General features: G+C 45.4%; 1 protein-coding gene across 1 annotated transcript in view; it reads right to left on the reverse strand.

Moving 5' to 3' along the window:
* Window positions 1-25,721, reverse strand: part of LOC134585546 (serine/threonine-protein kinase N2-like) — a 72,277-nt gene that overhangs the window by 45,947 nt on the left and 609 nt on the right. The window lies entirely within an intron of this gene.

Consider the following 25,721-nt stretch of genomic DNA (forward strand, 5'->3'; position numbering starts at 1 on the left):
GAAAGGTTTCATGCAAGACTGTATCAAATGTTTACAGATTTGGGGTTTGATCTTACTGACAAAATTCATTCACAAATGCTGTCAGGTGCGTTTGTCCAAGGTGTTAAGGACTCTATACGCAAGGGAATCATTGCTGCACGCCCTGAATATAAGGTTGTTCCCCTGGATACCCTACTTTTAGTTGCTAGGGGCTTAGAATCTGCCCAGACCCCCAGAAGGCCAAGCTCTGCCCCTCTTATGGTATCACGCAGTACCCCTGTCCCCAGGGGCACCAGACCAGAGGATGGTTTCTGCTTTAATTGTAAAGCCAAGGGACATTTTAAAAGTGACTGTCCAGAACCCAAGAGAGAGCCAAGAAAGCCATCCAGGCCTGCCCCGGCCCCTAAGGCCGAAAAAGAGGTTCCGATAATTGAGGAACCCGATGATTAGGAAATTGGCAAGCCTGTGTCTGTAACCCCTGTAATGGCAGTGTCTACAGGGGATAAAGGGGGGCCACTTGCCACAGTGACTTTGCCCATTGAAGGCCACCCTACCACCTTTCTAGTTGACACAGGTGCAGCCCGTAGTGTTCTCCGTGAACAAGACCTGCCAGATCCATCCTTTCTGTCAAATATTGATGTCTCTTGTGTCGGAGTGGATGGCCAGCCAAGACATAGCCCTTTAACAACTCCACTCCGAGTTGGCTCCAGCCTGCTAGCTCGCTTTGTGGTATCCTCCACATGCCCAATTAACCTGTTAGGTGCTGATGTTCTCTCACGCCTGCAAGCATCCATTACCTTCACCCCGGATGGGCAGGTAGAAATGTCCACACCTCTATCTGAATCAGACACCTCAGCCTTGTGCTCCTTGCCTCTAATGCTGCATTTAGAAAAGCCCCGTGAGAAAGCAGCAGAATTAAGGTCCAATTTCCCAGAGGCATTAAAAACACAGGTGCCCGCCAAGTTATGGTCCTCAGGCCCAGAGGACATAGGTCACCTAAATGTTCCCCCTGTGGTGGTAAAGCTTATTCCAGGGGCTAAATTACCAAGAAAACCACAATATCCATTAAAACCAGCACAGGCTGCTGCCATTTCTACCCACATCAAGGCACTCTTGGAGAAGGATGCCCTAGTGAAATGCAAATCTGAATGCAACACCCCATTATTCCCTGTGAAAAAGAAAACTCCAAAAGGTGAGCCAGAGAAGTACAGGATGGTTCAGGATCTCCGTGCTGTTAATGAAGCTACCGTCCTGGACACCCCTCTTGTACCAAATCCCCATACTCTGCTCTCTGGAGTCCCACCATCTGCAAAATTTTTCACAGTCATTGACCTAGCAAATGCCTTTTTCAGTGTTCCACTGGACCCATCCTGCCAATACCTGTTTGCTTTCACCCATGAGATGCAACAGTATACCTGGACTGTCATGCCCCAAGGGGCACAAAATTCACCAAGTCAATTTGCAAAGGCCATGGCCACCATCCTTGACCCATGGCAAGCCGAGCACCCAGAAGTTGTTCTGCTTCAGTATGTGGATGATTTGCTGCTCTGTGGAGATGATATACCCACTACTGAAAAGTGCTCAATTAGCCTGCTTTGTTATTTGGCAGAACAAGGATGCAAAGCTTCACTCATCAAGCTACAGTTCTGCCAACCCTCAGTAATTTTCCTTGGACATTGCCTATCTCAAGGTACCAGACATCTTACCCGGGACCGGGTAAGAGCCGTACTGGATATTCCAACTCCAAGAACTTCAAAATCTCTCCATGCCTTCCTAGGCCTCATTTCCTACTGCAGAGCATGGATCCCAGAAGCCTCCCTGCTCATGCAACCCCTCTATGACGCACTTAAGTCTGACCCTTTCTGTTTAACTAATGAAGCTCTGGACAATTTCAATGCTCTCAAGCGTGCCATTGCTTCTGCTCCTGCCTTGGGCCTACCTGATTACTCCAAACCTTTCAAATTATTTGTCTCTGAAAGACAAGGCCACGCAACAGGAGTTCTCACCCAAACTAATGACTTAAGAGGCCGCCAGAGGCCTATTGGATATTTCTCATGTCAACTGGACATTGTGGCCAGAGGGACTCCTTCCTGTCTCAGGGCTGTTTTTGCTGCAAGAGAGCTCATAGAAAGAACCTCGGACCTGGTCCTTGGCCACCCCCTGGTTGTTTTGGCCCCTCATGACATTTCTGCCATCATCAACCAAGTCCAGCTCAAGCACGTGTCTCCAGCCAGACACCTACGCCTCCAGTGCCATCTTCTTCTACCTGACAACATTTCCATCCAAAGATGTCAAGTTCTTAACCCATCCACTCTTCTTCCACTCCCTGAGGGGGGTATCTATTATGGATTTATCACAGATGAAACCTACATTTACCTGCTTTGTGGATGTATCAAGAAAGTCATGCATCCACATTTGACATTTTATGAAGGTGAAAAGCCTCTCTGTGAAGGCCCAGATCACGCCTTCTGTACCATGTGGTACAAACCAGACATTACTCCCGAGCCTTGCTATGAAGATGAGCTCTACCATTGGACTGATGTTAAGCTCACTGCTCAAGATTTCTATTGTGACTCTGAAGGCAATAGCATGGTCTTGGTCCAACTACCTCAACAACTTAACTACCTCTACCGCCATTGGGATACTGCTATCCCACATATTCCTGTTACCAAATTGAAGACAAAGTCATGGAATGATCTTGGGCCCATGGCAAAGTTATGGGCCACCATGGATGAAGAACAGCTACAGGAAAATGGTATTGTCAAATACCCAACAACTGACCTTCTGGAAGCATGGCCACGCCACTTCCTAGAAAAAGAATTTCAAGATCTGGTCATAGTGAATGATTATGACCCCGAAACACCTCATGACTGTTTTGAACAGATGAAAATGGAGACAGTGCACCTACCAACCGTGCACGAGAATCCATTACCAGATCCGGATTTTACCCTGTTTGTGGACGGTTCAAGATATGCTGATGAAGAAGGAAGATACCATACAGGATATGCCGTAACCACAACAGATGAAGTTATCAAATCATCATCCTTACCACCAGCAATGTCTGCGCAAGAAGCTGAATTACAGGCTCTGACTTCAGCATGCAAAATTTCCGAAGGAAAACGTGCCAATATCTATACAGATTCAAGATATGCTCTAGGCGTGGCACATGACTTCGGCCTAATCTGGAAGACAAGAGGATTTCTTACCACCGCCGGTACGCCAGTCAAGCATAGTACTGCAATCAAGGAGCTAATGGATGCCCTCCTACTCCCTAAAGAAGTGGCCGTCTTGAAGGTAAAGGCCCATGGGAAGTTGGATACAGATGAAGCAATGGGCAACCATTTGGCTGATCAGGCTGCTAAGCTAGCAGCCAGGGATTTGCAGGAAGTGGATGAAGACGTGTCCGGACAAGAAGAAGAAGAAGAAGTCCCTATTTTTGCTCTGCAAACTCTTCCTACTGATTTGCGAATTTTGCGAGAACAGCAAGCTGCAGTCACTCCTGAAGAAATCCAGAAATGGAAAAAGAAAGGAGCTGTCCAAAAGGACGGAGTATATTACAACAACTTCAAATTCTGTCTCCCCAAAAATTTATATCCAGCAGTTGTCCAATGGGCACATGGGCCTGCACACTTGTCAAAGGAATTAATGGCCGCCCTCATACAGAAGTATTATGAAGCACCCGGAATCACAACATTGATCAGCAGCTTCTGTAAGGCCTGTGTCATTTGTGCAAAATGCAATCCAGGAAGACCAATCAAGGTGCCTGCAAAACACCTGGCAAAGCCCATGTACCCCTTCCAGCGAATTCAAATTGACCACATCCAGATGCCCAAGAGTGGGCCCCATGAATATGCACTAGTCATAGTGGACATGTTCTCAGGATGGCCAGAGGCCTACCCAGTGGCCAATATCACTGCGAAAACAACCGCAAGACGCCTACTTACAGAGATAGTATGTAGGTTCGGACTCCCAGAAGTCATTGAAAGTGATCAAGGCCCAGCCTTTACAGCAACAGTGACTAAAGAAATTTGGACTGCTCTAGGGGTGACCTTAGCCTTCCACACCCCTTACCACCCACAAAGTAGTGGTAAAGTAGAGCGCATGAATGGCACTCTAAAGGCCAGAATGTTAAAAATGTCACAAGAAACAAAGATGCCCTGGCCAGAAAGCCTGTCAATAGCTTTATTTAGTGTTAGGCACACACCTAGAGGGAAGCATTCACTGTCCCCATATGAGATTCTATTTGGGACAGCACCCAGACTAGGTTGTTATTATCCGCAGCAGTTACAGCTCCAATCAGATGTTTTAGTAGATTATGTAACTGAACTTGCAAGTGCCTTAAACAAAATACATGCCCAAGTTTTCTCTTCAATTCCAGATCCCGAATTGGATACAGGTGCCCATAACCTGCTCCCCGGAGATTGGGTTCTGGTCAAGAAGTTTGTGCGGAAAAATACCCTGGAACCAAGATTTGACGGTCCATTCCAAGTTCTCCTGATTACCGCAACTTCCGTCAAACTGGCCGGTAGGCCAAATTGGATCCACGCTTCCCACTGCAAGAAATCTCCTGCCCCAGAGGAAGCAGATACCGCACAAGCATGTACCTCTGGCACATCTTCTCCTTAATCAGCCTCATAAAGGCCCAACAAGTAGCCATCACCAAAGATATTAGTGGGTATACCTTCTGGTACAATTCATCATGCACCCATGTGGCTACTTACACCTTTGACTATTGTGATATTGTAGAATGCCCGTTCCCCACATCACAAATCCAGAGTATTTACAGAGATATCCCTCATTCAAAAGATCCATATGTTTGTGTAGTTGACAAGCAATGGGGGCACAATTGTAATCATTGGGGGGCGGCGGGATGGAATGCCGGGCCTGCCTGGGGTTACAAGCCAAAAAGTGCCTTATCTAAAGTAGATGATCAAGGTAGATCCCTTCTCCAGAGAATGACTTTGAGAAAGCCTGGGGGGGGTACACCAATGAAATTAATCCTTAACATTGAGCATCCAAGCCCAACGGATGCAGACCAGTATGTGATGGGAATGTATTGGAAAAAGGGTTCCTACCGTAAATTAGGGCATTTCTTCTTAAAAGATATGTGCAACTCTTCTGAGTGGCAAGGGGCCACCCATATGGTCCCTAACCCATTAAAACCTCACATCCAGACCTTTCAAGACATGATGGCCATTGCTAACCCCACCTTTGAAGATACCATGGCCGCTGAAACAGGTTTTAATGATGTAAATTTATGGTTAGAATGGATGAAATATAATGCTAATAAGCATAATAAGACTGCATGCTATGTGTGTGGTGGTGCCCGGCCTCACCTGGGTACTGTACCTCTAATCCTGCCAGTAGATATAGAGGAATGTGTTTTAAGCCTTTTTGCCTATCACTATGATTTTAACAGGTCCATATGTATTGCATGGACAAAGGAGTATCCTCTCCTAACCAAGGATGTCAAACCCCCAGATGGTATTACCGTGTATAAAGGTAATTACACTTGTTATGCTAATTATGATGGAATTGGTAAATTCTTGGGTAACTTCTCTAAGGGGTATTGTGCTACCTACAGGAGTGTCTCTATGAACTTGTTGCAGTTTCACACCAAGTCATTAGGGGATATCTACTGGTTGTGTGGGGATTTACAGCTAAGATCCAGAATGGACAAGGAATGGTGGGGGGAGTGTACTTTGGCTAAAGCTATTATGCCTATACATATCATCTCTGACACACACCTCGTCACCCATGAGTCCAGGCACACTAAGGTTAAGCGTGACGCCCCAGTAAAAGGAAGTTTTGATCCTCATGTTTATATTGATGCCATTGGGGTGCCTAGGGGGGTGCCCAATGAATTTAAAGCGAGAGATGAAGTTGCTGCAGGATTTGAATCACTTTTTGCCATAGTTACCACAAACAAGAATTTAAATTGGATAAACTACATTTATTATAATCAACAGCGTTTTGTTAATTATACCAGAGACGCCCTCCAGGGATTGGCCGAACAATTGCAGGCCACATCCCAAATGGCTTTCCAGAATAGAATGGCCCTAGATATGATCTTAGCCGAAAAAGGAGGGGTTTGTAAAATTTTGCCCGACACCTTGACATGTTGTACCTATATCCCAGAAAACACAGGCCCTAATGGTAAAGTTACATTAGCCATAGAGAAATTAAATGACCTGTCTATAGAGTTGAAAAGGAATTCTGGGATACAAGATCCCTGGGAAAGATGGTTTGGTTGGATGACAGGATGGCAAAAGGCTTTAATGCATATTGGTATGGCTATACTAATTTTTCTTTTTCTCTTTGCTCTTCTCTTTTGTTGTATCCTCCCATGTCTGAGAAAATCCCTCCTGAAGACTGTTGACCAAGCGGCACCCACTTTCACCCATCTCGAAGTTGATGACCAAGAGCTCCAAGACATCAACTCACCCTGTCTGCCGCTGCAAACAATCCCTTTTGTTGATAAAGTGCAGGAATTCTAGGAAGGGACTAACTTAGGGACAGCATCTGTCAGTGAATGGTAAAGACCCCGTGTTGGAGAAGTGGTGGGTTAGCTGCCATGGGATACCCATGGGTGTGAAGTGTTCGAGAGCCATACTGACGGATGAGTTAGCCTATCAGGGTCAGAACTAGGGACAGCCTTGCACTTTGCATTAACACCTAGCTAGCGGCCACAGGGTTTCTGTGCCTTTGGGTTAACACGTCTTCCTGGTACTAACTTAATAAAGTTTTTTATCTCTTAGAATCTAACATTTCATAGGGGGGACTGATGTGGGATTATTTAAAAAACCTTATTGTATTTGTATTCAATTATTGCACTAACTCCATTTTAACTTTATACTGTGACAATCCTCCATTTTGTCCCCCTAACCTGACTTCTTCAATCCTCCATTTTGTCCTCATAACCTAACTTGTTCATTTTAAAATCACCTTACATGACAGAATTTCCCAGCACATCTAATACAATAGAACAAAGACTGTATTTTCTATAAAGATATGATTAACACAGGAATTGCTGACTTTTCCTTAGATTTGCAACAAAGTATAATTTGAAGGCCATGCGAACACAGTAGTAATGAAATGTTCTATTCATAAGAGACCTTGCACCTGGCCACGAGGCCTGAGATCACCGACCGTGTAAAATGACGCTCAAGACCCCTTGTCCCCCACCCGTGTCCAGAACAATCCCACCTCTTGGTGGGTGGACACGGGATTAACCACTTAGTCTTTTGAGCCAATTAATAATATTGATAGGTGGACACTAATCCCGACACTTGACAATTAATCCAATTAATGATGTTTATTTACTGATATTCTAATAAGCAATGATGACGTAAAATGTCTCTTAAAAGGACCTGCGTGTCCGCTTTTTAATCACTTGCCAATAAATTTTCTCGAAGTTATTTTAACCTGAACCTTGTGTGTCAGACTTAATTACTTCAGCGTATATACGCAATTTATTTTATTGATTTGGACAGGAACAGATAGACATTTAAACATTTTGGTTTACTGCAAAAAGTACCATAACAACTGTGCATATAGTCTAGTGATGTACCGAACTGTCCGCCGGCAAACAGTTCCCGGCGAACTTAGCGTGTTCGCGTTCGCCGCGGCGGGCGGACACATGCGCAGTTCGATCCGCCCCCTATTCGTCATCATTGGGCAAACTTTGACCCTGTGCCTCTCGGTCAGCAGACACATTCCAGCCAATCAGCAGCACTCCCTCCCTTCCACACCCTCCAACCTCCCTCCCAGCATCCATTTTCGATTCATTCTGAAGCTGCATGCTTAGTGAGAGGAGGGAAAGTTTAGCTGCTGCTGATTAGATAGGGAAATTGATAGCTAGGCTAGGGTATTCAGTGTCCACTACAATCCTGAAGGACTCATCTGATCTCTGCTGTAAGGACAGCACCCCAAAAAGCCCTTTTTAGGGCTAGAACATCAGGCTGCTTTTTTTTTTTCCTGTGTAATGTAATTGCAGGTGCCTGCCTGCCAGATTCTGAGTGAGGTTCACATTGGATACTGTGCCCACTTGCCCAGTGCCACCACTCATATCTGGGGTCACAATAGGTTAAGCTTTAGATTTAAAAGAAATAATTTTTTTTCACTGTAATAGAAGAGCAGTTGCCTGCCTGCCAGCTTCTGTGTCAGGTTGGATGCCTTGCCCATTTGCACAGTCAGTGCCACCACTCATATCTGTTTTTACAATAGGTTAAGCTTTAGATTTAAAATAAATAATTTTTTTTCACTGTAATAGAAGAGCAGTTGCCTGCCTGCCAGCTTCTGTGTCAGGTTGGATGCCTTGCCCATTTGCACAGTCAGTGCCACCACTCATATCTGTTTTTACAATAGGTTAAGCTTTAGATTTAAAATAAATTATTTTTTTTCACTGTAATAGAAGAGCAGTTGCCTGCCTGCCAGCTTCTGTGTCAGGTTGGATGCCTTGCCCATTTGCACAGTCAGTGCCACCACTCATATCTGTTTTTACAATAGGTTAAGCTTTAGATTTAAAATAAATAATTTTTTTTCACTGTAATAGAAGAGCAGTTGCCTGCCTGCCAGCTTCTGTGTCAGGTTGGATGCCTTGCCCATTTGCACAGTGAGTGCCACCACTCATATCTGTTTTTACAATAGGTTAAGCTTTAGATTTAAAAGATTTTTTTTTTCACTGTAATAGAAGAGCAGTTGCCTGCCTGCCAGCTTCTGTGTCAGGTTGGATGCCTTGCCCATTTGCACAGTGAGTGCCACCACTCATATCTGTTTTTACAATAGGTTAAGCTTTAGATTTAAAAGATTTTTTTTTTCACTGTAATAGAAGAGCAGTTGCCTGCCTGCCAGATTCTGAGTGAGGTTCACATTGGATACTGTGCCCACTTGCCCAGTGCCACCACTCATATCTGGGGTCACAATAGGTTAAGCTTTAGATTTAAAAGAAATAATTTTTTTTCACTGTAATAGAAGAGCAGTTGCCTGCCTGCCAGCTTCTGTGTCAGGTTGGATGCCTTGCCCATTTGCACAGTCAGTGCCACCACTCATATCTGTTTTTACAATAGGTTAAGCTTTAGATTTAAAATAAATAATTTTTTTTCACTGTAATAGAAGAGCAGTTGCCTGCCTGCCAGCTTCTGTGTCAGGTTGGATGCCTTGCCCATTTGCACAGTCAGTGCCACCACTCATATCTGTTTTTACAATAGGTTAAGCTTTAGATTTAAAATAAATTATTTTTTTTCACTGTAATAGAAGAGCAGTTGCCTGCCTGCCAGCTTCTGTGTCAGGTTGGATGCCTTGCCCATTTGCACAGTCAGTGCCACCACTCATATCTGTTTTTACAATAGGTTAAGCTTTAGATTTAAAATAAATAATTTTTTTTCACTGTAATAGAAGAGCAGTTGCCTGCCTGCCAGCTTCTGTGTCAGGTTGGATGCCTTGCCCATTTGCACAGTGAGTGCCACCACTCATATCTGTTTTTACAATAGGTTAAGCTTTAGATTTAAAAGATTTTTTTTTTCACTGTAATAGAAGAGCAGTTGCCTGCCTGCCAGCTTCTGTGTCAGGTTGGATGCCTTGCCCATTTGCACAGTGAGTGCCACCACTCATATCTGTTTTTACAATAGGTTAAGCTTTAGATTTAAAAGATTTTTTTTTTCACTGTAATAGAAGAGCAGTTGCCTGCCTGCCAGCTTCTGTGTCAGGATGGATGCCTTGCCCATTTGCACAGTCAGTGCCACCACTCATATCTGTTTTTACAATAGGTTAAGCTTTAGATTTAAAAGAAATAATTTTTTTTCACTGTAATAGAAGAGCAGTTGCCGGCCTGCCAGCTTCTGTGTCAGGTTGGATGCCTTGCCCATTTGCACAGTCAGTGCCACCACTCATATCTGTTTTTACAATAGGTTAAGCTTTAGATTTAAAAGATTTTTTTTTTCACTGTAATAGAAGAGCAGTTGCTTGCCTGCCAGCTTCTGTGTCAGGATGGATGCCTTGCCCATTTGCACAGTCAGTGCCACCACTCATATCTGTTTTTACAATAGGTTAAGCTTTAGATTTAAAAGAAATAATTTTTTTTCACTGTAATAGAAGAGCAGTTAGTTGTCTGCAAGCGTCTGGGTGTCAGGCCTACTTCAGCGTGTGCTCTGCAGACCTGTGCCAGCGTGCTTTGACAGTTGCCAATCATATCTGGTGTCTCTTTAGCGTGCTTTTACAAAGAAAAAAGGTTTCCAGTGTAAGCTAATAGCAGCCAGTCAGTGTCCTTCAAGCGGCTCTGTCAGGCCTTCCTTCAGCGTGTGCCCTGCACAACCCTGCCAGCGTACTTTGACAGTTGCCACTCATATCTGGTGTCTCTATAGCGTGCTTTTACAAAGAAAAAAGGTTTCCAGGGTAAGCTAATAGCAGCCAGTCAGTGTCCTTCAAGCGGCTTTGTCAGGCCTTCCGTCAGCGTGTGCCCTGCACAACACTGCCAGCGTGCTTTGACAGTTGCCAATCATATCTGGTGTCTCTTTAGCGTGTTTTTACAAAGAAAAAAGGTTTCCAGTGTAAGCTAATAGCAGCCAGTCAGTGTCCTTCAAGCGGCTCTGTCAGGCCTTCCTTCAGCGTGTGCCCTGCACAACCCTGCCAGCGTACTTTGACAGTTGCCACTCATATCTGGTGTCTCTATAGCGTGCTTTTAAAACCAAAATTTTGTTTCCACTGTAATAGAAGAGCAGTTGCCTGCCTGCCAGCTTCTGTGTGAGGATGGATGCCTTGCCCATTTGTACAGTCAGTGCCACCACTCATATCTGTTTTTACAATAGGTTAAGCTTTAGATTTAAAAGAAATAATTTTTTTTCACTGTAATAGAAGAGCAGTTAGTTGTCTGCAAGCATCTGGGTGTCAGGCCTACTTCAGCGTGTGCTCTGCAGACCTGTGCCAGCGTGCTTTGACAGTTGCCAATCATATCTGGTGTCTCTTTAGCGTGCTTTTACAAAGAAAAAAGGTTTCCAGTGTAAGCTAATAGCAGCGAGTCAGTGTCCTTCAAGCGGCTCTGTCAGTCCTTCCTTCAGCGTGTGCCCTGCACAACCCTGCCAGCGTACTTTGACAGTTGCCACTCATATCTGGTGTCTCTATAGCGTGCTTTTACAAAGAAAAAAGGTTTCCAGGGTAAGCTAATAGCAGCCAGTCAGTGTCCTTCAAGCGGCTCTGTCAGGCCTTCCTTCAGCGTGTGCCCTGCACAACACTGCCAGCGTGCTTTGACAGTCTCCAATCATATCTGGTGTCTCTTTAGCGTGCTTTTACAAAGAAAAAGGTTTCCAGTGTAAGCTAATAGCAGCCAGTCAGTGTCCTTCAAGCGGCTCTGTCAGGCCTTCCTTCAGCGTGTGCCCTGCACAACCCTGCCAGCGTACTTTGACAGTTGCCACTCATATCTGGTGTCTCTATAGCGTGCTTTTAAAACCAAAATTTTGTTTCCACTGTAATAGAAGAGCAGTTGCCTGCCTGCCAGCTTCTGTGTGAGGTTCACAGTGGATACTGTGCCCTCTTGCACAGTGCCACCACTCATATCTGTTTTTACAATAGCTTAAGCTTTAGATTTAAAATAAATATTTTTTTTCACTGTAATAGAAGAGCAGTTAGTTGTCTGCAAGCGTCTGGGTGTCAGGCCTACTTCAGCGTGTGCTCTGCAGTCCTGTGCCAGCGTGCTTTGACAGTTGCCAATCATATCTGGTGTCTCTTTAGCGTGCTGAAACAAAGAAAAAAGGTTTCCAGTGTAAGCTAATAGCAGCCAGTCAGTGTCCTTCAAGCGGCTCTGTCAGGCCTTCCTTCAGCGTGTGCCCTGCACAACCCTGCCAGCGTACTTTGACAGTTGCCACTCATATCTGGTGTCTCTATAGCGTGCTTTTACAAAGAAAAAAGGTTTCCAGTGTAAGCTAATAGAAGCCAGTCAGTGTCCTTCAAGCGGCTCTGTCAGGCCTTCCTTCAGCGTGTGCCCTGCACAACACTGCCAGCGTGCTTTGACAGTTGCCAATCATATCTGGTGTCTCTTTAGCGTGCTTTTACAAAGAAAAAAGGTTTCCAGTGTAAGCTAATAGCAGCCAGTCAGTGTCCTTCAAGCGGCTCTGTCAGGCCTTCCTTCTGCGTGTGCCCTGCACAACCCTGCCAGCGTACTTTGACAGTTGCCACTCATATCTGGTGTCTCTATAGCGTTCTTTTAAAACCAAAATTTTGTTTCCACTGTAATAGAAGAGCAGTTGCCTGCCTGCCAGCTTCTGTGTGAGGTTCACAGTGGATACTGTGCCCTCTTGCACAGTGCCACCACTCATATCTGTTTTTACAATAGCTTAAGCTTTAGATTTAAAATAAATAATTTTTTTTCACTGTAATAGAAGAGCAGTTAGTTGTCTGCAAGCGTCTGGGTGTCAGGCCTACTTCAGCGTGTGCTCTGCAGACCTGTGCCAGCGTGCTTTGACAGTTGCCAATCATATCTGGTGTCTCTTTAGCTTGCTTTTACAAAGAAAAAAGGTTTCCAGTGTAAGCTAATAGCAGCCAGTCAATGTCCTTCAAGCGGCTCTGTCAGGCCTTCCTTCAGCGTGTGCCCTGCACAACCCTGCCAGCGTACTTTGACAGTTGCCACTCATATCTGGTGTCTCTATAGCGTGCTTTTACAAAGAAAAAAGGTTTCCAGTGTAAGCTAATAGCAGCCAGTCAGTGTCCTTCAAGTGGCTCTGTCAGGCCTTCCTTCAGCGTGTGCCCTGCACAACCCTGCCAGCGTACTTTGACAGTTGCCAATCATATCTGGTGTCTCTATAGCGTGCTTTTAAAACCAAAATTTTGTTTCCACTGTAATAGAAGAGCAGTTGCCTGCCTGCCAGCTTCTGTGTGAGGTTCACATTGGATACTGTGCCCACTTGCCCAGTGCCACCACTCATATCTGGGGTCACAATAGGTTAAGCTTTAGATTTAAAAGAAATAATTTTTTTTCACTGTAATAGAAGAGCAGTTGCCTGCCTGCCAGCTTCTGTGTCAGGTTGGATGCCTTGCCCATTTGCACAGTCAGTGCCACCACTCATATCTGTTTATACAATAGGTTAAGCTTTAGATTTAAAAGAAATAAAAAAATGTCACTGTAATAGAAGAGCAGTTGCCTGCCTGCCAGCTTCTGTGTCAGGTTGGATGCCTTGCCCATTTGCACAGTCAGTGCCAAAACTCATATCTGTTTTTACAATAGGTTAAGCTTTAGATTTAAAATAAATACATTTTTTTCACTGTAATAGAAGAGCAGTTGCCTGCCTGCCAGCTTCTGTGTCAGGTTGGATGCCTTGCCCATTTGCACAGTCAGTGCCACCACTCATATCTGTTTTTACAATAGGTTAAGCTTTAGATTTAAATGAAATAATTTTTTTTCACTGTAATAGAAGAGCAGTTGCCTGCCTGCCAGCTTCTGTGTCAGGTTGGATGCCTTGCCCATTTGCACAGTCAGTGCCACCACTCATATCTGTTTTTACAATAGGTTAAGCTTTAGATTTAAAACCAAAATTTTGTTTCCACTGTAATAGAAGAGCAGTTGCCTGCCTGCCAGCTTCTGTGTGAGGTTCACAGTGGATACTGTGCCCTCTTGCCCAGTGCCACCACTCATATCTGTTTTTACAATAGCTTAAGCTTTAGATTTAAAATAAATAAAAAAATTTCACTGTAATAGAAGAGCAGTTAGTTGTCTGCAAGCGTCTGGGTGTCAGGCCTACTTCAGCGTGTGCTCTGCAGACCTGTGCCAGCGTGCTTTGACAGTTGCCAATCATATCTGCTGTCTCTTTAGCGTGCTTTTACAAAGAAAAAAAGGTTTCCAGTGTAAGCTAATAGCAGCCAGTCAGTGTCCTTCAAGCGGCTCTGTCAGGCCTTCCTTCAGCGTGTGCCCTGCACAACACTGCCAGCGTGCTTTGACAGTTGCCAATCATATCTGGTGTCTCTTTAGCGTGCTTTTACAAAGAAAAAAGGTTTCCAGTGTAAGCTAATAGCAGCCAGTCAGTGTCCTTCAAGCGGCTCTGTCAGGCCTTCCTTCAGCGTGTGCCCTGCACAACCCTGCCAGCGTACTTTGACAGTTGCCAATCATATCTGGTGTCTCTATAGCGTGCTTTTAAAACCAAAATTTTGTTTCCACTGTAATAGAAGAGCAGTTGCCTGCCTGCCAGCTTCTGTGTGAGGTTCACATTGGATACTGTGCCCACTTGCCCAGTGCCACCACTCATATCTGGGGTCACAATAGGTTAAGCTTTAGATTTAAAAGAAATAATTTTTTTTCACTGTAATAGAAGAGCAGTTGCCTGCCTGCCAGCTTCTGTGTCAGGTTGGATGCCTTGCCCATTTGCACAGTCAGTGCCACCACTCATATCTGTTTTTACAATAGGTTAAGCTTTAGATTTAAAAGAAATAATTTTTTTTCACTGTAATAGAAGAGCAGTTGCCTGCCTGCCAGCTTCTGTGTCAGGTTGGATGTCTTGCCCATTTGCACAGTCAGTGCCACCACTCATATCTGTTTTTACAATAGGTTAAGCTTTAGATTTAAAAGAATTATTTTTTTTTCACTGTAATAGAAGAGCAGTTGCCTGCCTGCCAGCTTCTGTGTCAGGATGGATGCCTTTCCCATTTGCACAGTCAGTGCCACCACTCATATCTGTTTTTACAATAGGTTAAGCTTTAGATTTAAAAGAAATAATTTTTTTTCACTGTAATAGAAGAGCAGTTAGTTGTCTGCAAGCGTCTGGGTGTCAGGCCTACTTCAGCGTGTGCTCTGCAGACCTGTGCCAGCGTACTTTGACAGTTGCCACTCATATCTGGTGTCTCTATAGCGTGCTTTTACAAAGAAAAAAGGTTTCCAGTGTAAGCTAATAGCAGCCAGTCAGTGTCCTTCAAGTGGCTCTGTCAGGCCTTCCTTCAGCGTGTGCCCTGCACAACCCTGCCAGCGTACTTTGACAGTTGCCAATCATATCTGGTGTCTCTATAGCGTGCTTTTAAAACCAAAATTTTGTTTCCACTGTAATAGAAGAGCAGTTGCCTGCCTGCCAGCTTCTGTGTGAGGTTCACAGTGGATACTGTGCCCTCTTGCCCAGTGCCACCACTCATATCTGTTTTTACAATAGCTTAAGCTTTAGATTTAAAATAAATAAAAAAATTTCACTGTAATAGAAGAGCAGTTAGTTGTCTGCAAGCGTCTGGGTGTCAGGCCTACTTCAGCGTGTGCTCTGCAGACCTGTGCCAGCGTGCTTTGACAGTTGCCAATCATATCTGCTGTCTCTTTAGCGTGCTTTTACAAAGAAAAAAAGGTTTCCAGTGTAAGCTAATAGCAGCCAGTCAGTGTCCTTCAAGCGGCTCTGTCAGGCCTTCCTTCAGCGTGTGCCCTGCACAACACTGCCAGCGTGCTTTGACAGTTGCCAATCATATCTGGTGTCTCTTTAGCGTGCTTTTACAAAGAAAAAAGGTTTCCAGTGTAAGCTAATAGCAGCCAGTCAGTGTCCTTCAAGCGGCTCTGTCAGGCCTTCCTTCAGCGTGTGCCCTGCACAACCCTGCCAGCGTACTTTGACAGTTGCCAATCATATCTGGTGTCTCTATAGCGTGCTTTTAAAACCAAAATTTTGTTTCCACTGTAATAGAAGAGCAGTTGCCTGCCTGCCAGCTTCTGTGTGAGGTTCACATTGGATACTGTGCCCACTTGCCCAGTGCCACCACTCATATCTGGGGTCACAATAGGTTAAGCTTTAGATTTAAAAGAAATAAAAAAAATTCACTGTAATAGAAGAGCAGTTGCCTGCCTGCCAGCTTCTGTGTCAGGTTGGATGCCTTGCCCATTTGCACAGTCAGTGCCACCACTCATATCTGTTTTTACAATAGGTTAAGCTTTAGATTTAAAAGAAATAAAAAAAATTCACTGTAATAGAAGAGCAGTTGCCTGCCTGCCAGCTTCTGTGTCAGTTTGGATGCCTTGCCCATTTGCACAGTCAGTGCCACCACTCATATCTGTTTTTACAATAGGTTAAGCTTTAGATTTAAAAGAAATTATTTTTTTTCACTGTAATAGAAGAGCAGTTGCCTGCCTGCCAGCTTCTGTGTCAGGTTGGATGCCTTGCCCATTTGCACAGTCAGTGCCACCACTCATATCTGTTTTTACAATAGGTTAAGCTTTAGATTTAAAAGAAATAATTTTTTTCACTGTAATAGAAGAGCAGTTGCCTGCCTGCCAGCTTCTGTGTCAGGTTGGATGCCTTGCCCATTTGCACAGTCAGTGCCACCACTCATATCTGTTTTTACAATAGGTTAAGCTTTAGATTTAAAAGAAATAATTTTTTTTCACTGTAATAGAAGAGTAGTTGCCTGCCTGCCAGCTTCTGTGTCAGGTTGGATGCCTTGCCCATTTGCACAGTCAGTGCCACCACTCATATCTGTTTTTACAATAGGTTAAGCTTTAGATTTAAAAGAAATAATTTTTTTTCACTGTAATAGAAGAGCAGTTGCCTGCCTGCCAGCTTCTGTGTCAGGTTGGATGCCTTGCCCATTTGCACAGTCAGTGCCACCACTCATATCTGTTTTTACAATAGGTTAAGCTTTAGATTTAAAAGAATTATTTTTTTTTCACTGTAATAGAAGAGCAGTTGCCTGCCTGCCAGCTTCTGTGTCAGGATGGATGCCTTGCCCATTTGCACAGTCAGTGCCACCACTCATATCTGTTTTTACAATAGGTTAAGCTTTAGATTTAAAAGAAATAATTTTTTTCACTGTAATAGAAGAGCAGTTAGTTGTCTGCAAGCGTCTGGGTGTCAGGCCTACTTCAGCGTGTGCTCTGCAGACCTGTGCCAGCGTACTTTGACAGTTGCCACTCATATCTGGTGTCTCTATAGCGTGCTTTTACAAAGAAAAAAGGTTTCCAGTGTAAGCTAATAGCAGCCAGTCAGTGTCCTTCAAGTGGCTCTGTCAGGCCTTCCTTCAGCGTGTGCCCTGCACAACCCTGCCAGCGTACTTTGACAGTTGCCTATCATATCTGGTGTCTCTATAGCGTGCTTTCAAAACCAAAATTTTGTTTCCACTGTAATAGAAGAGCAGTTGCCTGCCTGCCAGCTTCTGTGTGAGGTTCACAGTGGATACTGTGCCCTCTTGCCCAGTGCCACCACTCATATCTGTTTTTACAATAGCTTAAGCTTTAGATTTAAAATAAATAAAAAAATGTCACTGTAATAGAAGAGCAGTTAGTTGTCTGCAAGCGTCTGGGTGTCAGGCCTACTTCAGCGTGTGCTCTGCAGACCTGTGCCAGCGTGCTTTGACAGTTGCCAATCATATCTGGTGTCTCTTTAGCGTGCTTTTACAAAGAAAAAAAGGTTTCCAATGTAAGCTAATAGCAGCCAGTCAGTGTCCTTCAAGCGGCTCTGTCAGGCCTTCCTTCAGCGTGTGCCCTGCACAACACTGCCAGCGTGCTTTGACAGTTGCCAATCATATCTGGTGTCTCTTTAGTGTGCTTTTACAAAGAAAAAAGGTTTCCAGTGTAAGCTAATAGCAGCCAGTCAGTGTCCTTCAAGCGGCTCTGTCAGGCCTTCCTTCAGCGTGTGCCCTGCACAACACTGCCAGCGTGCTTTGACAGTTGCCAATCATATCTGGTGTCTCTTTAGCGTGCTTTTACAAAGAAAAAAGGTTTCCAGTGTAAGCTAATAGCAGCCAGTCAGTGTCCTTCAAGCGGCTCTGTCAGGCCTTCCTTCAGCGTGTGCCCTGCACAACCCTGCCAGCGTGCTTTGACAGTTGCCAATCATATCTGTTGTCTCTTTAGCGTGCTTTTACAAAGAAAAAAGGTTTCCAGTGTAAGCTAATAGCAGCCAGTCAGTGTCCTTCAAGCGGCTCTGTCAGGCCTTCCTTCAGCGTGTGCCCTGCACAACCCTGCCAGCGTACTTTGACAGTTGCCAATCATATCTGGTGTCTCTATAGCGTGCTTTTAAAACCAAAATTAGTTTTTCACTGTTATAGATTGAATAGCAGTTACTTGTCTTCAAGCGGGTGTGTCAGGCCTACAGTGTGTGCTCTGCAGAACTGTTCAAGTGCACATTGCCAATCATATCTGGTGTCTCTATAGCGTGCTTTTACAAAGAAAAAAGGTTTCCAGTGTAAGCTAATAGCAGCCAGTCAGTGTCCTTCAAGCAGCTCTGTCAGTCCTTCCTTCAGCGTGTGCTCTCCAGAACTGTTCCAGTGCACATTGCCAATCATATCTGGTGTCTCTATAGCGTGCTTTTAAAACCAAAATTTTTTTCACTGTTATAGATTGAATAGCAGTTACTTGTCTTCAAGCAGGTGTGTCAGGCCTACAGTGTGTGCTCTGCAGAACTGTTCCAGTGCACATTGCCAATCATATCTGGTGTCTCTATAGCGTGCTTTTAAAACCAAAATTTGTTTTTCACTGTTATAGATTGAATAGCAGTTACTTGTCTTCAAGCAGGTGTGTCAGGCCTACAGTGTATGCTCTGCAGAACTGTTCAAGTGCACATTGCCAATCATATCTGGTGTCTCTATAGCGTGCTTTTACAAAGAAAAAAGGTTTCCAGTGTAAGCTAATAGCAGCCAGTCAGTGTCCTTCAAGCGGCTCTGTCAGTCCTTCCTTCAGCGTGTGCTCTCCAGAACTGTTCCAGTGCACATTGCCAATCATATCTGGTGTCTCTATAGCGTGCTTTTAAAACCAAATTTTTTTTTCACTGTTATAGATTGAATAGCAGTTACTTGTCTTCAAGCGGGTGTGTCAGGCCTACAGTGTGTGCTCTGCAGAACTGTTCCAGTGCACATTGCCAATCATATCTGGTGTCTCTATAGCGTGCTTTTACAAAGAAAAAAGGTTTCCAGTGTAAGCTAATAGCAGCCAGTCAGTGTCCTTCAAGCGGCTCTGTCAGTCCTTCCTTCAGCGTGTGCTCTCCAGAACTGTTCCAGTGCACATTGCCAATCATATCTGGTGTCTCTATAGCGTGCTTTTAAAACCAAAATTTGTTTTTCACTGTTATAGATTGAATAGCAGTTACTTGTCTTCAAGCGGGTGTGTCAGGCCTACAGTGTGTGCTCTGCAGAACTGTTCAAGTGCACATTGCCAATCATATCTGGTGTCTCTATAGCGTGCTTTTACAAAGAAAAAAGGTTTCCAGTGTAAGCTAATAGCAGCCAGTCAGTGTCCTTCAAGCAGCTCTGTCAGTCCTTCCTTCAGCGTGTGCTCTCCAGAACTGTTCCAGTGCACATTGCCAATCATATCTGGTGTCTCTATAGCGTGCTTTTAAAACCAAAATTTGTTTTCACTGTTATAGATTGAATAGCAGTTACTTGTCTTCAAGCAGGTGTGTCAGGCCTACAGTGTGTGCTCTGCAGAACTGTTCCAGTGCACATTGCCAATCATATCTGGTGTCTCTATAGCGTGCTTTTAAAACCAAAATTTCTTTTTCACTGTTATAGATTGAATAGCAGTTACTTGTCTTCAAGCGGGTGTGTCAGGCCTACAGTGTGTGTTCTGCAGAACTGTTCAAGTGCACATTGCCAATCATATCTGGTGTCTCTATAGCGTGCTTTTACAAAGAAAAAAGGTTTCCAGTGTAAGCTAATAGCAGCCAGTCAGTGTCCTTCAAGCAGCTCTGTCAGTCCTTCCTTCAGCGTGTGCTCTCCAGAACTGTTCCAGTGCACATTGCCAATCATATCTGGTGTCTCTATAGCGTGCTTTTAAAACCAAATTTTTTTTCACTGTTATAGATTGAATAGCAGTTACTTGTCTTCAAGCAGGTGTGTCAGGCCTACAGTGTGTGCTCTGCAGAACTGTTCCAGTGCACATTGCCAATCATATCTGGTGTCTCTATAGCGTGCTTTTAAAACCAAAATTTGTTTTTCACTGTTATAGATTGAATAGCAGTTACTTGTCTTCAAGCAGGTGTGTCAGGCCTACAGTGTATGCTCTGCAGAACTGTTCAAGTGCACATTGCCAATCATATCTGGTGTCTCTATAGCGTGCTTTTACAAAGAAAAAAGGTTTCCAGTGTAAGCTAATAGCAGCCAGTCAGTGTCCTTCAAGCGGCTCTGTCAGTCCTTCCTTCAGCGTGTGCTCTCCAGAACTGTTCCAGTGCACATTGCCAATCATATCTGGTGTCTCTATAGCGTGCTTTTAAAACCAAATTTTTTTTTCACTGTTATAGATTGAATAGCAGTTACTTGTCTTCAAGCGGGTGTGTCAGGCCTACAGTGTGTGCTCTGCAGAACTGTTCCAGTGCACATTGCCAATCATATCTGGTGTCTCTATAGCGTGCTTTTACAAAGAAAAAAGGTTTCCAGTGTAAGCTAATAGCAGCCAGTCAGTGTCCTTCAAGCGGCTCTGTCAGTCCTTCCTTCAGCGTGTGCTCTCCAGAACTGTTCCAGTGCACATTGCCAATCATATCTGGTGTCTCTATAGCGTGCTTTTACAAAGAAAAAAGGTTTCCAGTGTAAGCTAATAGCAGCCAGTCAGTGTCCTTCAAGCGGCTCTGTCAGGCCTACAGTGTGTGCTCTGCAGAACTGTTCAAGTGCACATTGCCAATCATATCTGGTGTCTCTATAGCGTGCTTTTACAAAGAAAAAAGGTTTCCAGTGTAAGCTAATAGCAGCCAGTCAGTGTCCTTCAAGCGGCTCTGTCAGGCCTACAGTGTGTGCTCTGCAGAACTGTTCAAGTGCACATTGCCAATCATATCTGGTGTCTCTATAGCGTGCTTTTACAAAGAAAAAAGGTTTCTAGTGTAAGCTAATAGCAGCCAGTCAGTGTCCTTCAAGCGGCTCTGTCAGTCCTTCCTTCAGCGTGTGCTCTCCAGAACTGTTCCAGTGCACATTGCCAATCATATCTGGTGTCTCTATAACGTGCTTTTAAAACCAAAATTTGTTTTTCACTGTTATAGATTGAATAGCAGTTACTTGTCTTCAAGCGGGTGTGTCAGGCCTGCAGTGTGTGCTCTGCAGAACTGTTACAGTTCACATTGCCAATCATATCTGGTCTCACAGTAGCTTGCACGCATAGTACCACTAATCCCAAAAAAAATGACAGGCAGAGGCAGGCCACCCCGCAGGGGCCTTCGTGGTCGTGGTGCTGTGATTCCCTTTTGCCCTAGAATAATGCCCAGTTTTCAGAAGCCACGTACCCTGAACTTGAAAAGTTCTGAGGACATAGTTGTCTGGCTAACACAGGACACCCAATCTTGTACAGCCTCCGCTCGGAACCTTGACGCACCATCCTCCTCCAGCTTAGCTTCAGGCACCTCTCAAGATACCACTCACCCGCCTGCCGCCACCACCAAAACTAGCACCACAGCCGCTTTACTTGGTATGTCAGAGGAGTTATTCACACACCCGTTTGAAGAAATGAGTGATGCGCAACCATTATTGCTAGAGGATGTAGATAACAGGGATATGTCTCAGGCAGGCAGCATTAAACACATGGAGGTACGGTGTGATGATGATGATGATGTTGTACCCGCTGCTGCTTCCTTTTCTGAGTTGTCAGATACAAGCGAAGCGGTTGATGATGACGATGCGTCCATGGATGTCACGTGGGTGCCCGCTCAGCAAGAAGAAGAACAGGGCGAAAGTTCAGATGGGGAGACAGAGAGGAGGAGGAGACGAGTTGGAAGAAGGGGGGGGTCGTCGCAAGGAGCTAGTGGCACATTCAGACAGCATGCATTGGCACCCGGGGTCAGCCCGACAGCACGCCAATCAACACATGCTGTGTCCACCACCAGAATGCCGTCATTGCAGAGCTCAGCAGTGTGGCATTTTTTTTGTGTGTCTGCCTCTGACAACAGCGATGCCATTTGCAACCTGTGCCAAAGGAAACTGAGTCGTGGGAGGTCCAACACCCACCTAGGTACAACTGCTTTGCGTAGGCACATGATCTCACATCACAAACGCCTATGGGATCAACACATGAGTACAAGCAGCACGCCTACTCTAAGCCGCCATCCTCCTCCTGGTCTAGCATCTTCAGCCACGTCAACCACTGCTGTCCTTCTTGCCCCCTCTCAACCTTCCGCCACTCCGTCTCCCGCCTTGAGCAGTTCCCGCTCATCTGCCCACAGTCATGTGTCTGTCAAGGACATGTTTGAGTGTAAGAAGCCAAAGTCACCCCCTTGCCCAGTGTCTGACAGCTGGCTTGTCCGAACTATTAGCCCGCCAGCTTTTACCATACAATCTGGTTGAGTCTGAGGCGTTCAAAAAATTTGTAGCTATTGGGACACCGCAGTGGAAGGTACCCGGCCGGTATTTGTTTTCACAAAAGGCAATCCCCAACTTGTACTCGATTGTGCAAAAGGAAGTCATGGCATGTCTGGCACACAGTGTTGGGGAAAGGGTCCATCTGACCACTGATACCTGGTCTGCAAAGCATGGTCAGGGCAGGTATATCACCTACACTGCGCATTGGGTAAACCTGCTGACGGCTGACAAGCAAGGAATGCGTGGCATTGCAGAGGAGTTGGTGACACCGTCACGAATTGCAGGCAGTCCTGCTGCCACCTCCTCTACTCCTCCTACTCCATCCTCTTCCATAACCTCCTCGGCTGAGTCCTCTTGTGCTGCTGCGTCTTGCTCCACATCAACGGCACCCCCCCAGCTCCCCAGGTACTATTCCACATCCCGGATACGGCAGTGTCACGCCGTCTTGGGTTTGACTTGCTTGAAAGCAGAGAGTCACACCGGACAAGCACACCTGTCCGCCCTGAACGCACAGGTGGAAAAGTGGCTTACTCCGCAACAACTGGATATCGGCAAAGTGGTGTGTGACAACTGAAAAAATTTTATAGCGGCATTGAAGTTGGGCAAGTTGACACATGTGCCGTGCATGGCACATGTGTGTAATCTGATCGTACAACGCTTTGTGCATAAGTACACAGGCTTACAGGACGTCCTGAAGCAGGCCAGGAAGGTGTGTGGCCATTTCAGGCGTTCCTACACGGCCATGGCTCACTTTGCCGATATCCAGCGGCGAAACAACATGCCAGTGAGGCGCTTGATTTGCGACAGCCCTACACGTTGGAATTCAACACTCCTAATGTTCGACCGCCTGCTCCAACAAGAAAAAGCTGTTAATGAATATTTGTATGACCGGGGTGCTAGGACAGCCTCTGGGGAGCTGGGAATTTTTTTGCCACGTTACTGGACGCTCATGCGCAATGCCTGTAGGCTCATGCGTCCTTTTGAGGAGGTGACAAACCTAGTCAGTCGCAACGAAGACACCATCAGCGACATCATACCATTTGTTTTCTTCCTGGAGTGTGCCCTGCGAAGAGTGCTGGATCAGGCTGTAGATGAGCGTGAAGAGGAAGAGGAAGAGTTGTGGTCACCATCACCACCAGAAACAGCCTTATCAGCATCGCTTGCTGGACCTGCGGCAACGCTAGAAGAGGATTGTGAGGAAGAGGAGTCAGAGGAGGATTGTAGCTTTGAGGAGGAGGAGGAGGAGCAAGACCAAACACAACAGGCATCCCAGGGTGCTCGTTGTCACCTATCTGGTACCCGTGGTGTTGTACATGGCTGGGGGGAAGAACATACCTTCAATGACATCAGTGAGGAGGAGGAACGGGAAATGAGTAGCTCGGCATCCAACCTTGTGCAAATGGGGTCTTTCATGCTGTCCTGCTTGTTGAGGGACCCTCGTATAAAAAGGCTGAAGGAGAACGACCTGTACTGGGTGTCCACGCTACTAGACCCCCGGTATAAGCAGAAAGTGGTGGAAATGTTACCGAATTACAACAAGTCGGAAAGGATGCAGCATTTGCAAAATAAATTAAAAAGTATGCTTTACACAGCGTATAAGGGTGATGTCACAGCACAACGGGAATCTAACAGGGGGAGAGGTGGAAGTCATCCTCCTCCTCCTCCCACGACCACGCCGGCAAGGACAGGACGCTTTAAAGACGTGTTGTTGATGGAGGACATGCGGACCTTTTTAAGTCCTATGCATCGCCACAGCCCTTCGGGATCCACCCTCAGAGAGCGACTCGACCGACAGGTAGCAGACTACCTCGCCTTAACTGCAGATATTGACACTCTGAGGAGCGATGAACCCCTTGACTACTGGGTGTGCAGGCTTGACCTGTGGCCTGAGCTATCCCAATTTGCGATAGAACTTCTGGCCTGCCCCGCTTCAAGTTTCCTGTCAGAAAGGACCTTCAGTGCAGCAGGAGGTATTGTCACTGAGAAGAGAAGTCGCCTAGGTCAAAAAAGTCTAGATTACTTCACCTTTATTAAGATGAATGAGGGATGGATCCCGAATGGACTGACACTGGGCGATACATTCGATTAAAAAAGGCCTGATGAGATGAGCTGCCTTGGGCTAAAAATGGTCCACACGCTGCTGTATTTTAGCTCTGAATGATGTTTGACTTGCGTGACTTATCCGCCACCAACTAGGGCTCAAGCCGCCATGTTTTAGGGCACTTTCTGCCTGTGAAACAAACATCAATTTTATTTATTTATTTAATTTTTTTGTGGTGAGGCTTTACAGGACAGAGTGCTTCTCCACGGGACATGTTAACTCACGGGCAGCTGGCTCATCACGGAACCAGAGCAGCTTGAACGAGGTGACCTTGCTCGGGTCCCAGGTGTGCGGTTCCTAAAATGGCTGCCATATACACGTCCACTGATAGGAGACGCGGAAGGTATTAAACTGATATGAACAATACTCCACTCCTATCAGTAGGTCCGTCCCATTGTGATTTATGCCCCCCACCCACCGCGCAGGGATGGGGGCCGGGGGGAGGAAAGTAGGCCCCCCCATTGTGATTTATGGCCCCCACCCACCGCGCAGGGGTGGGGGCCGAGGGGGGGGGGACAGTAGGTCCCCCATTGTGATTTATGGCCCCCACCCACCGCGCAGGGGTTGCGGAGGACAGTAGCTCCCCCCAGTGTGTATCATGGGCTTTGAGGACAGGTGTCAATCCATACCTGCCAAGTGACCCTATTAAGGGGGAACAGTCTCTATTCTGCTCTGTGTCAGTGTGTATCATGATCTCTGAGGACAGTTGTCAATCCATATCTGCCAAGTGACCCTATGTAGGGGGAACAGTCCCTATTCTGCTCTGTGTCAGTGTGTATCATGGTCTCTGAGGACAGGTGTTAATCCATATCTGCCAAGTGACCCTATGTAGGGGGAACAGTCTCTATTCTGCTCTGTGTCAGTGTGTATCAGGGATCATTAGGATAGGTGTCAATCCATATCTGCCAAGTGACCCTATGTAGGGGGAACAGTCCCTATTCTGCTCTGTGTCAGTGTGTATCAGGGATTTGACTATCTTTATTTAGATTCAAAAATTACAATTCCAGGAAAAAATTAACATTTACAAGAACATGTTATGCACATCATAGAAACAACGTGAACCTCTTTAAAGCCACAAACTTAAGACAAAAAATACGTACACACAATGTGTAAGGGTTTGAACGAATATTCTGAATCCTTACATGTTTACTTTATCGTTTGTTTGATTTTTGTGAACCATATATAAACTACAAGCAGCGTGAAAACTATAAAAACTCAAGTGGCCATGCTGATCAAATTAAATAGTATGCTTTACACAGCGTATAAGGGTGATGTCACAGCACAACGGGAATCTAACAGGGGAAGAGGTGAAAGTCATCCTCCCCCTCCCACGACCCCGCCATATCTGCCAAGTGACCCTCTGCCAAGTGACCTCTATTCTGCTCTGTGTCAGTGTGTATCAGGGGCTTTGAGGACAGGTGTCAATGTTAGGTGA

Source organism: Pelobates fuscus, chromosome 1 (assembly GCF_036172605.1).
Source record: "Pelobates fuscus isolate aPelFus1 chromosome 1, aPelFus1.pri, whole genome shotgun sequence".
Lineage (NCBI taxonomy): Eukaryota > Metazoa > Chordata > Amphibia > Anura > Pelobatidae > Pelobates > Pelobates fuscus.